The 13,816-nt window shown below is 39.1% G+C and overlaps 1 long non-coding RNA gene across 1 annotated transcript in view; it reads left to right on the forward strand.

Moving 5' to 3' along the window:
- The first annotated feature begins 5,631 nt into the window (after nt 1-5,631).
- Nucleotides 5,632-13,816, forward strand: part of LOC150087057 (uncharacterized) — a 52,598-nt gene continuing 44,413 nt past the window's right edge. The window contains exons 1-2 of the long non-coding RNA XR_016546899.1: nt 5,632-5,966; nt 8,597-8,670. This is a non-coding gene — a long non-coding RNA (uncharacterized LOC150087057). The remainder of the gene's footprint in view (nt 5,967-8,596; nt 8,671-13,816) is intronic.

A 13,816-nucleotide genomic window follows, 5' to 3' on the forward strand; every position in this document is an offset into this window, starting at 1 on the left:
GCAAAAGAGAATAGAAAAAGAAGGGAAAATTACCACCTAAAGTTATTACTGTTCATGTACATTCTTAACTTAATTTATTAATTTGACCTGTTACTAAACTTCAAGAGAAATGGTTATTTACGCTTACGTCCATTTGCTTTACCTTTGCAAAGCCTCTACTCTAGAGGTTGTCATGCACGTTTTGTGCATGCAAAATGAAAGAAAGGTTAAATAAATTTTGAATAGTAAATTAAAAATATGGAATCTTGGGGAATAGAAGACTTAAACTCTGGATTAACACTCCCTTGCAATGAAGATGGCAAAAATAATATTAACTTGACTGTGTTTATAACAGTAGAAGATAAGATTACATGCACCGTCTTGTGAAAATTCCTAAGAAACTGTATAAAGCAGCATCGGTCGACTTTTATTTAATTTTCGCAAAAGGTAAAATTTCATTGGTACGCTTCCAAATAATACATTTCAAAAAGCGCCTATTTCCGCAGGGATGAGCTTTTGTCCTCAGCGTTTTCTGAATCAGTGGCAAAGGTTTGAAGGTTACAAGACTTTCAGTGGAGAACATCAGCTTCTTGCTTGCCAATTTCTTAACTTAGCTTAGACGAGGAAGCAAAGAATTACCCGAGCTCCATTAAGAGGAACCATCGCAACATGGAAATCCACTGCAGCGAGCTGACCGTCTACGCACTGGGAATCTAGTTTCTACTAATACTCTGCAGTTTCATGGTGTCACTAGCAGATTTCAAGAACCATTTCGCTAGCAAATTTGTTGGGGAAATGGCTTTTGAAATAGTGTTGAATTTCTCGCTACCCGTTTGAGCCACTTACGAATCCAGCCATTTTTACATCTCTCCAACAGCACAGGATATCTTCAGAAACAGTTTTTTAATCACAATGGCGCACCCCGCTGTATATATAATGATTAGGGACTCTTTGGGGACGATCTACGCTAATGTTAGAATCATCGGGGTTATAATCTTTAGGTTATATGAAGTATCAAGTCCGGTGTGCTGATATTCACCAGATTTATATCGACCTAAACCAAACGACTCAAATCTTGATGCGGGATTTTGAACAAAATACGCGCTTTAGAGAGATAGTAGATCCAGGTCCAGCTCCTCGTGCCTAGGGACGAGCACCAGACAGCAGCTGCCCAAGTGTTAGCTGCTCCCTTGGTGGCAAAGTGGCCTGACACACAACAGAACACACACACGCACACTCAGACTTCCAAGTTTTATTTTAATATACTTTTCCAGGCCGGCTATGTAGAGTTTCTACACCATCACAGGCTTTCAAGGTGGAGATGGGCACATTCTTTAGAATTTCGTTTGACGGCACTATCTGGGTGTTGGTGGTTCAGAATTTTCTGATTCTAAATTTGATACTGTTTTGTGGAAAATTTGAAAGTCATTTAATCATACTCTGCATGAAAACTCGGGAACTTTGACTGTGATAATGTGGTCTGGTTTTCATTCACAAAACGGGGGAAAAATCATAGAATACGCAATTTATAGACAATACATTGACGCCTTATAGGCTTAACTTCTTTGGTGTAAAAAAAAAAAATAACCGAAAAAATGATTTAACTTTCATTGGTACGCTTCCAAATAATACATTTCGAGAAGCGCATGTCTCGCCAAGGATGACCAGCTATTTTCCTCGACGTTTTCTGCACAAGTGGCAAGATTTAGTCTGCAAGTGCCCTGAATAGAACTTTAATTAAAGATACTTGACAAAAATTATAGATTTATATCATTAAATGAAAAATAAAAAAGTTTAATCAACCGAAATAAATAGCATTTACTATAAATTAACTCAATGAATTGTACGAAACATTTAGGATCAGAAATGGTGCTGATATTTCTAATACCGTAGGTGGAGAAATATCCTAAGTTGATGCGTTTTAACATTGCAGTTTCAACCCGCCCCCCTCAGTCCATAAATGGGTTTTTCATCCAGCAAAACGGCCAATAATACTCAGTTTAGACTTATTGCAGCTAGGAATGGGTTCAGTCCTTTCTGTTCGGGAGGAAAATCAGTCGGTGGGAAGTATTGACAAATTGTTCTATTTTAATTCTCATTAATGTGATTAGGCTTATTTCAGGGGAGGAGGAGAACATCTCCAAGAACAAAGTTCTTGGAGATGTTCTTCTCAAGCTGGGTAATGTTATTATACTCTACTTATGTGAACATTCTTTTTATTTTTGTCTGTGTAAATTAGAATTGGAATTCCGCAACTTCTGAGGTACCCTTCGTTGGTGATGACCGAGTACAGAATATATAAAGCGTGGTAGTTATAGTCTCAATCCACACACACATTACATTATATTCTTGGCAATTTTTTAAAATAGAATTTTTTGTCAGCTTTATGTCAACGTAACCACATCTGCAGTTGGATTAAAGTTGCCCAAGGAAACTGAGTAGATTTGGGCTACCTTTGGGCAGTTTAATTAAGCTATTTTGAAACGTTATATTACGTGGTATTTTCGCAGTGGAGTCCGTCCGACTTCGTTCTTAGCAGATCACGTGTCTGCAAACCTATTTCCCCTCTTAAAGTGCGCAGTACTGGTTTGCCGTGTGCCCATTCTTCCTCTCAAAGTTCGTATTTTTTTTTTATACATTCTTTACTTTAAAGTTGGCATAAAAGGATAAATAACCCGAAGCTCCCAGGCATTCATCTTCTGAAGACGTGTTTGAAGTCTTTTTGCATATCGAGAATCTCACGTAAAGAACTGACTTATTTCTTTTAGAACTCTTTCACCTTCTTGATTCAGGCACGCATAAGGTAGAAGAAGTGCGAAGAATGCTTGAGAGCCGAAGGGTTATCCCTTTTCAACGTAGGCCTTCGTTAAAATAAGATTTAATTGGCAAAACATATTTGCAGTTTAAAGTTACAGAGGCGTAGATACTTTTCAACGCACCTGCCTTTCCTTAATTACGAAGTTAAATTCAAAACAAATTAGGTAATAAAAGCGTGACTTTTCAGGCGTATTTGAGTGTTTTTATTAAATAATGTTTGCGACCGTAATTACTTTTATTTAATAATTTTTGTAGGATTTAAAATAGATTCGTTATGAAATACATCATTAAAAATTGTTAATTTGTATGTTATTAGATTTAATGAACGAGAAATGTTCTCGAGAAATGTTTCAAAACGTTCCAAATACAAAATTTGTGAAAATCTGTTCATCGAGAGGTATTGAATATGAACAGATAGTTAATAGAATTTCTTTTTTTGTTTCTGTAATAGACGAGGTTTTTTATTCTATATTTTATTCGCTTTCCATATGGGTATTAATTATTACCATTGATCTACCAAAATCAGCGCCATTCAGGTAGGTAAAGCCTTTTTGTGTTTGATAAATCCATCTTCTTTTTAAAAAGATTCAACATATCAAATATGAGAACATTGAAGTATCTCTTCTGCACTGAATCCTCGCAAGCGAGATGCATATCGCAGGTTCACAGATTACGCTTGGCGAAAATAACGGCTGTGCAACTCCCTTCCCCACTGGGGAAGAGAAGTTAAAAGTAAAAATGACAAAAGTACGATAGTTTTCACAGAAGAAATTTGACATGGAAATGCATGTGATGGCACAACAGACATTCGTGGAAAACCAATGGATGCAATCCTACAGAGATGCAAATTATCATATCGCTATCCAGCAAACAAGGTTATAAACCTTAATATGAATCGTGATTATCCATATCAGCCAGTTAACATCCCCGGGAGGTGGGGGCTTTCGTTTTGTTATGGCGAGAGCTGAAATTTTGATATTGAAGCCAATATTTTCGGGAGAGCAGTTCTAAGTCTGAAGTTCTGGCGAGGGGGAGTTGCGTGTCTGGATCCCATTATGTCTGAGACATGCATAATGGGATCTAGCCTCAGTAGCCAGGAAGCCACAATCTCTTGGAGAGTGGCTTCCCGGCTCCGTCCTTAATCAATTACTCCACCAGTTTCACCCTGTGAAAGTACGAAGAGCATTATCATCCGTCATAGGATGATAGCATTATCATCCGTCAGAGGCATACTGCACCCGCGAAAAGTGATCAAGGATGCAAGGAATCCGTTCTTATACATCTCAGAGGAATAAAATTTCAGTGAGCTGCCCCCCCAATCCAAACTAATAGGTATGGAATCAGCTGTTACCCTTCTATACTTTGGCGTACTTGAGGCAACTCATTGAGAGTTTACAAGGACGGAGCCGGGAAGCCACCCTCCAAGAGATTGTGGCTTCCTGGCTGCTAAGAGGCCAGTCGAACGCGCGCGCACACGCACACACAGCATAAGTTACACAAAACTACAATACCTACAAAAACCATTCGATTGGTTTGGCAGCGATTGCCTCTCCCAAAGCCCTCGTGGGTAGCGCAGTACGTAGGATCGTCTTTCTTCCCAAACCGTGTGGAGTAAACCTCAGCTCGAATCCCATCGATAGGAGAATTTTTATGGGCCTGTTTCACAACGTGACTGAATTAGTCGCCCTCAGGCGATGGTAGTATGTATTTTTATCCCGGAAACTCGGGTTTTTCGTCCATAAAACAGAAAATCGACCTCAGAACACATGCGATTTACAGACAATATACACCGAACAACATAACCTTAGTTTTCGATGCTCTTAAAACCCAATAAGAACCTTTCTGAAAGATGATTGGTGGATATGAGGGAGATCTTTGGATTGCCTCTGACAAAGACGCGCATGCATAGCAGTTTCGGTCTCCTTACCGAAGATGTGCAGCTCCGTGCAGTACAATACATTGCATATCAATGTTTGCTCTGACCATCAGGCCTAAGGGCCCCTTTCCCTTATTTTTATGGGTTTATTTCAGACTCCTTATCTCAAGATACGAATACAACGAGATGTCTACTCCTTTGACGTCCACCAGTGAATTCTGACTCTGAATTCATTGGTGAACATCACAAATGAGCATTTCTCTTTAGCCAAATTTATGTGGTTATCGATGGCAGTTGAAACTGACTTTCCCTCTCCTTCAGTCTGTGGGATACTGTTCAGTTGGAAATATTTCTTTCTGTGGCGACCAGTCAAAATAGCTTTGCGCTATCACGTCTACAGGATGGTGTAGTTGGTAATTATCGGTAAACTGCTAGTGTTGTAGTTGTCGGTCAGCCTTTGGACATCTCTCCCATTTCCCCTAAAACTATCGGAAATCAGAACGTGTGGACATTCAGGATCTTCGCTACCACCGCTTGTGATTGGCTCACTTTAATTCTGCCGTCACTCTCCACAGCAGTAAATCAACCAAACGGTTTATATGATATTGGACTAATTTAGGGATGGTAAGTACGATAAGAAATCTCGGCTACCTTAACTTTTGTCCATTATTGTATTAATGAGCTTGTAAAAACTTTTGCACATCTAGTTGCTCACTAAAAACTAAGGAGGAAAAAAATATGTAAGCTATAAACGAAACACTTCGCAATGGGAGTTTTCTGTTGTGAATTAATGAATTGTTTTTTTGTGCTTGCCGTCCAAGGATGAATTGCGTACAAGTCAGATGTTATGCAAGAGCATTTCTGGCGATGTACAATCAGCTACTTTCACTCAGCTCTATTATTTTTCACAGAAAACAAAGCCCTGTCTGCTTTGTCATCGCTCCATTTTGCGATGTGTGTGTGGGCGATTCTGGTGTTCCTATTTTTGACGAGAACGTTGCAATTAAGTGACATCGTACGTGCGTGGAACAGAAGACACGATGCAAGTGTAACATCCTCTTTTAACTCCCGTTCTATTGTTTCCTTCGTTAATGGAGTTCGCCAAACAGAATGGCTACTAAAAGCTTCGCTGCGAAAGGTCTTCCTTTGTATGTACGGAAGGTAAATGAGTAGTCCGAAGGAAGGAACACACACTGATCCTCGTTGCCATAGTTACTAATAGAGTTTTAATGGATGTAGCTGTAGGGAGACTCCGGTGTGATTGTAATACGACGTAATCTGCCGACTACAAAAGGTTAGTAATATGTCAATTAATTGTGAGTCCGAATAACGGGCATGCGAATGTCGCGCGCATATAATTGGAAAGTTTTTGTTGTTTTTTTTTCTCTTCCTGAAGCAGTAATGAAATGATCGATGTAACAGAAAACCACACACCCTACAGAGGAAGTTGATTGGACATATGGTTAACACATTGCTAGGGTCCAAGCAGCGACCAAACATACATCTGGGTGGCGGCAAGAGTTGACAAAGAAGAAACAAAACAAAACAGAACTTTTAAATCCAAACTTGAAAGAAACATGAAGTAAAACGTTGCTTTATAGTGCTAGAGTAGATAGAAACAGATGGCGCTACCACCACAAAATACAAAGCATTTCGTAACTGCTTTTTTTTAATATTCATGGCATCTATTTAGATTACGTCGATATTAAAAATAAAACAGTTACGAAATGCTTCGTGAGGAGGCTACGAATTTTGGCATTTCGTGAGGAATTAATTAATTTCATTAATTTTATTTTTAATAATCAAAAACGTGCGAAGACCTGTACGACTGCGTTTAACGCGAGAGCCGTGAGATCAGAGGCCCAAGAATGAATCGTTGATCCCAAGAAGGAATATTTTCCTTCTTGGGAAGGAAAATATCAATGTGCGCGCGCGCGCATACGAAAGGCCTCGCGAGTAATGGGATTTACTGTATATAATCACTGTCCTGCCCTACACTGGGTGGAAAATGCACAGGTTCGAATCCCGTCAATAACGCGAGGAACTTCTATGGTTTTTTCTTTATTATTTTTATTTTTTATTATTTTTTTACTTCGTGGTCTGAGTTGGTAGGTCTCAGATGAGGATAGAAAGATTTTCGATTCCGGAAACTGGGTTTTTTGTACGAGTATATCAAAAAAGACAAACCGACCAGAGAACGATTTATGGACGTAATACTCATGAGTGGATGAGGTTGTTCTCGGGTAACTCTCCAAAAACTCAATCCTGTCTTTCTCAAAAACGAGTCTACTGTTCCTGTGCTCATCTTCGATGACACTCAGATTTCTAGATATATCGCTATTAGGGATTACCCTGATTTGGCATAAAGACATCACAAATATTGCTTTCTGTGCATTGAACTGGGTTTTCTCTTTTAATCTCGGGGTTACTTTTCTTTTAAACAACCAGGCACTCTGTACGAATCCCAAATCCGTTATACCAGGGAATAGTGTTCCTACAGCTGGGAAGGCGTCCCTAAAACTTCACTCCAACTCCCTGACTATTCAAAAAATGGCAGTCAGTTTAATTAATCACCTATCTCTCAGGTCTTTATACTCTGTCTCCTAATTTCTGCTGCATGCCTTTTTCTATAGATATTTCCACGGGTGTTGTTCTAAATTGGCATCTGTGATTCCTCCCACTCGCTTTTAAACCAGTCCCATCATGTGCTGTAATTAGTCACCATCCATTCACTGTCCAAATTCATAGAACCAACTTTTCTTTATTTATTACTTCTGTGCTCTGGATAACCTTTCCCGAAAATTAAAATCTACAAAAATTCAGTTATCTGCCATTCTATGACTCGCAGCCATTACAACAAAAAGGACAAAAAAAAAAAAACAAAAACCGAATGCACCATTAAACCAGAAGATTCGAGTCTTGATAAAGTTCCTAGTGAACGGCCAAACGTTGGCCGTTCACTGGGAACTTTATATTGTTCTTTTATATTATTTCTCCATCTTCTGAACTCCTTTGATCCTGTGGGCCATCCCCGAGTATAAGTGGAAAATCTATTTATTTTATCAATGTGGAGTTTACATTTCTTTTCAAAATCTTCTTCAATTTGTTTGATTATCATAATGCCGATGTCAGAACCGATCCTAGAGTTCAGGACCCCTAGTGTAAGAATACATGTTGGATAAGTTTGGCGGAAAGGAGAACTCCACCTGGATCGAGGGGTCTCCTTTGTTGGGATTTGGGACCCGGATGCATTGATTGAGCAGCATCTGTCTAAGAACCAGTTCTGGCCTTTATAACCAAACTAATAAAAATTAAAATACTGTACTCGTATGCCTTTGTTCTGCTGTTCTTTAAGTTCCTGTCGGAGCGACCCTTCGTATCGTAAAGGATAAATATGGTTAAGTTAACTTGAAAACAAAAATTTCATTAATATTCATTTAAACAGGATGTGCCGATATGTTAAAATGCTGGCGTAGAGAAATCTAGTAGACATTTCCTTCAAGATTCCTTTACTTCCTCTCAGCCACATAATTCCATCGAATAACGAAAGGGAGTAGCAGTTCTAAGCTTCTACCCAAGAATGTACACGACTGCCCTAATTCTCCCTCCCATTTCATGACTGCAAACGGGTGGGCAGTCACATTTAGTAGATCGAATGGGAGAAATGTAGATTGATGGAACTGTAAGCGCAGATGTTGACATTGATGGCCCCTCCGCCCCCTCGTAACGATGCACGTACGTACGATTCTTGTCTGCTGGCAGGCAACGCTGATTATAATTTCCTCATTGCTGAAAGCAATGGTACAAAGATATCGGGAAGTTGCGCTAACTAATAAACGGAACTACGATTATTGTAGCTTGTTATTCTGTACATCAACAACACTTACTGTCTATTTAATGATTCTTGTCTCTTCGTTTTTGCAGTTAATCGTCAATGGCCTTTGATTTATGGATGGAAGAAGAGTAGAACACAATGCTGAAGAACAGAAGTGTTGAAGGTAAGTGGGCATTTATTTTATTATTAGTAAAACTTCCACGAGCGTAATGTTTTTTGGCTGCAAAACATTATGCAGTTCGTAAATGATGAAATGGCACTTGCTCGTTAAGGATTTTTCAAACCCGAGCAAAAATATTTTGCATGACCTTTTACTTAAATTAAAATATTTATAACATAGGACTTCAGTATATTTTATTTTAAATATTTTTATTTTCAAGACATCGTATGCGTTATAAAAATATTTATCGCTAAACTAAATCGTAATTACAAAAATTAAATAAATAAAAATACAGAAATAAAGAAGTAACTTTTGTATTTGTATTCCAAATTTTCTATGACATCGGAGAAATGAATTTATTTTGACAATTAATTTAGTCTGGAATTTGAACTTTGTTTATCTCATGCGTTTGAGCAAACATACCGTAGTAACGTTTTCAAATGGACATAGTAACTGCGTGTTCGGACGTACTTATTTACTAATTAACCTATTATAAATCTCCAGAATTTCAGAGAATTGTGATGTCTTGAATTTCGGGAAACTGAGGTTTCGTAAATCTAAGTCTAATCAGAATTAATTTAGAGAAATACGTTTGCAGATTACTACAACAGTTGTATTGTTATGGGCCATTTTCAAAACATGGCCGAGTTACTTGGTCACAGAGGATAGTAGCATGGTTTTTTCTCCCGGAAACTCTGGTTTTTAGTCCAGAAAATAGACCTCGGAACACACGCAATTTACAGAGTATACACCGAGCAATATGTCCGTAGTCGCTAATGCTCCTGGAACCCGATAACAACAACAACCATTATAAATTTAGTAACACGTTCTCCATTCGATTAGAACAAATTGCTTTTAAACGCTTTTGGACTCCACAGTTGTAAATAAAAATTCCAGTTCTTCCAATAGGTTATTTCCATCAATATGAGAAAAATGGCAGTCTTAAACTGTATGAATATTTTTGCATCATCCATATTTTCAAAATCACTTTTTACTTCTGTAAAAATCCGAAAATATCAACTTTAATATTCGTACAATTTAAACTTCTTCTTTTTTGAATGGCACAAGAGCACTTTGTTTCCTTTGATCTCTTTATATTAAATAATTGAAGTCTTTATAAATCTGAGGCTGTATTGTAGGGTCATTTCGACATCCTTTTGAACAATATTCGCTGAAAGAGAAACAAATATGAAGTGTAATCAAAACGTTTGGGAACTGACTGAAATGTATGAAGCTTACCAGCGGTTCGGAGAGTTCTTCTTCGAAGTAGTCTCCTTGACATTGAATATATTCAGATTCCAATGCTTCTGCAACATCTGGACACGTTTCTGATAGGCTTCATTTGGACTTTTAATAGTTTGTCGCGTTCGAATAATTTCCTGTCATTTCAATTCTGTAGCCTTTTATGGGGTTTTAGACTCGGGAAAAAAACACACACACACAGGAAACTAAATAGGAAGAGTAAAGCGCGAGTGTGCAGGGGTTACCACGACGTAAAATCCAAATCCTTGAAACCCACTTTTCACTCGTTTTCTCCGAATGACAATGCATAATCGCCAAAGAAACGTGGTTCTATTTTGACCATGCGAGACAAATTCATCATGAACAATACCCTGTTAGTCGAAAAAATATAAAAGCACGATTTTGCATTTGGCGAGATGTTCTTCTTTCTGAACAGTGGAGAAGACGGGATGTTCCATTGCGAAGACTGTACATGCGAGGACTCGCTGCTTTCTGATCTGACACGCGTCCCATTCCCAAATTTTGTGCTAAAATTGATTGACATGTCCCATAAGCAATACTAATGTTGCTAGTAACCTTGTGGATAGTTAAACGTCGATGATTCCTGGTCAGATTAGGAACACACAGTTGAATCCTTGTTCTGGTGGAGAGAACAAGGATTATCTTCGATAGACGAGCGGTCCTCTATAAACTTTGCCATTTATATAAACCATTTTCAGCAGTTCGCAGTGTTCTCCGAAAGCAGTTTAACATTTCATGTGTTGGTTGCACGTCTGCCTAATCTTAAACAAAATTTAATGCGAATTCCCTGCTAAAGGCACTGACTTTGTATCTTGATCATGCTAGATATACGCGAGATATATCAATTCGTTATATTCTCCACTTATAATATCCCAAACACAGTTATATGCTTAAGGAAAACTCAAAAGGTATTCACTTTATTTACTGTCTGTTTGCAAACATGCCGCAGTAGCATTTCAAATGGACTTAGTAACTGTGTTTAGAGATATTTATTTATTAACCTATTATTAACAGGTAATTAACAGTTAATAACCTATTATTAACAGTGACATTCCGTACCAGGTATCTTTCGAGTATCCCACATGTCTTAAGAACGAAACCCTTCAATTTACGCTGTATCTTCTCTGTATCGAAATCAACATCTGCTCTTGTCGGACACCTGCAAAAACAATGCTGAAGCGGATTCCTTCCTTCTCAATCGCAAATGACAGATAACTATACATTTGTAGTTCCTGTTGTTAGACAAGACGTTCCTGTTTCCTTAAGCACTCAAGGTTACGACTATAAAGATTATTCTCAGAATTTTTTCCCATAATTTAGCGAATTAAATTATATAACCTGCTTAAGTATCTTCTTGTTCCCAATTCTACATTTACAATCACTTAAGAAACGTTTACTTCTAGAAATGGGATACAAATCACGAGCGACAGCTGAAGAATACGTTTGAGTAAGCCATCAGTTTTAATTTTGGGCAAAACTTCGAGAATCTTACAAAATGATTTGCTTCCATCTGAACACCACAAATCCTGACCGGTTAGGGTACAGGTACAGCGCCTTGTGAGCAAATACCTCTAAGCATCCACGCACAGTTTGTTTCGAGAACACTGTACACAGTTGGGAACGTATATGGGGGTGAATTTTTTAATTCCTTTATGCTGGTTGCGCCGCATTTGTATTGACAGATCGAGAATAAACAACAAAATTGGCTTCCAAGTAGTTGAGCGGCGGTGATTGACCTCGCAGGCACACCGCTTACGGGGGAACACGTGGTGATATTTGCTGTCTGTCAGCAGGTAGCGCCGTAAAGAGGAAATGATAGACCACGTGCACTTATCGTGTACTCGAGTTAATAGAAGCCTCCAGGGACGAGATGGGCAAAGAAAGAACGAAGTCAGGAAGCGAATGCGGATCTGGCGATACGGGCGATTCGAAGCGCTGCCAGTAAAATGCGATTTCTGTTTAGATACGTTTATGAATAACAGGCAGTCCCCGGGGGATGCTTTTATTTTCCCGACAGGTGTTCTCTTCTCCATAATGCTTTCCTCCTTGTATTGCAAAGTCAAATGCGAGTTTACGTCATTCTTTGCTTCTTTCGTTGTGTATGCACAACAGATTGCGTTTTTTATAAAATCCGATTTCCTGCAGATTAGTTCTCCTGATTGTAACTGCTGTTGTCTCTCCAAAAGATCTACAAATAATTTGTTTCTGTGTACCCAAGTCTAATAGCAGCAGTATACTTTGCAATCTTTTGCGTGCGAGACGCACAAAACACAGACACGCGTGGTTACAACATACTTATTTTGCAGGTGGATCTTCAATCGAGAATATACTGGTTATTAAAGATTTAGGAGTTCATCTTCAATCCGGCGTTTATCCTTCTCCTGACCCCTTATACCTCAGGAGAAAAGGCTGTTTGTCCCGAGAATCGTTCCGGCTCTCCGTGCACTTGCTCTTAGGCAACCAAAGCGTTCTAGATTAAAATTAATAACGCATTTACCAATTGCTAAACTTTTTTATATTTTTTTTATGGTACTCGTGTTCCCAGCAAACTGGTAGTCAGTTTAACAATGGCTCCTGAGGAAATCAGCGCGGACTTGGCCAATTTTCCGGAGACATATTTAAAACATGTGGATACTGCGAGTGAAGAATTGCCCACAAAGACCAATATGAAATGTAAATAAAGGAGGAGACATTGATCGGGTACTGACTCCTCTGCCCTCAAAGAAGCCAATGAATCCTCTAGTGATTCTGAATGTGAGGATGCCAAAAATCAGGATTCCCCTTTGTCGGGAAATCCCATCGAAAAAATTCTAACTGTACGAGGTTCCCTTGAGACGTTTATGGCTAAAAAGTCAAATCGGATCACTGCAGCCACAAGGGCTGATGTCATTGCCCTATTTAGCAAAATGGAGTCAGTGGTGCTGCACCTCCATATTGAAAATGAAAGAATGCAAGCAAAGCTTGACGTCCTTTCTCAGGAACGGGAAAATCAAATGCCACAACGCCCCCGTTCCTTTGCGGAGGCGTTGAGGAGTGGCGGGGGGCAGCCCTTCACTGACCAGCCAAGTAAAGTCCCTACAATCAAGGCAACAAAGAAAAATCTGGCGTCTCACGTAATACTGGTGAAGTCAACAGAGGACGCCCAGCGTTTTGCGCTGGGCGTCCTCTAACAGAGTGAAGCTGTTAAGGCGGCTCTCATCAAAAACATGAAGGAGCAAATTAAGATGATTAGAATAAGAAACATAAGGAAGACCAGGAACCCCGGTATAATAATAGAAACCGATACCAGGGAGGAGGCAATAAAAATCCTTAAGAAATCAGATATCACCAAATAAAGGTTAAAAGAGAAGCCTCAAAACGGAAAGGGCTGTCGATCGTGTTGTTTGATGTTCACCAGAGTGAGCTTAAAGAAGAGATATATCTTAATAACCTGAGTAACTTCCTACCAGAAGAACTAACGACAGAGGATGTCATTCCCAAATATAAAACCAGGGCAAAATCGCCAACCAATGGCAATTGGGTGGTGGAATTATCACCTAGAGCATGGCAAATAATAGCATCTCAAAATAGGATCTTTGTGGGTTGGGGCAGCCACAGGTTCAGAGAGTTTATTTCTGTTCCGAAGTGCTACAGGTGGTGTCTCCGCTTTGAACATATGTCCCACGCGTGTAACCGGCGCGAATCCTGCTGTGTGCCCAAAAGGGCATAAATTTAAAGATTACCCGTCTAAGGAACAGCCACCAGCATATGCTAATTGTAAAGCAGCTAAGGTACCGCACGATCACTCAATAAGAGATATTAATTGCCCTGTCTACAAAATAATCAAGAGTATATACCAAACTAGGATTAATTATGAACAACCAACAGAAGATAAACATCTTGCAGC

This window comes from Mastigoproctus giganteus, chromosome 4 (assembly GCF_048544385.1).
Source record: "Mastigoproctus giganteus isolate SK-2022 chromosome 4, ASM4854438v1, whole genome shotgun sequence".
Taxonomy (NCBI): Eukaryota; Metazoa; Arthropoda; class Arachnida; order Uropygi; family Thelyphonidae; genus Mastigoproctus; species Mastigoproctus giganteus.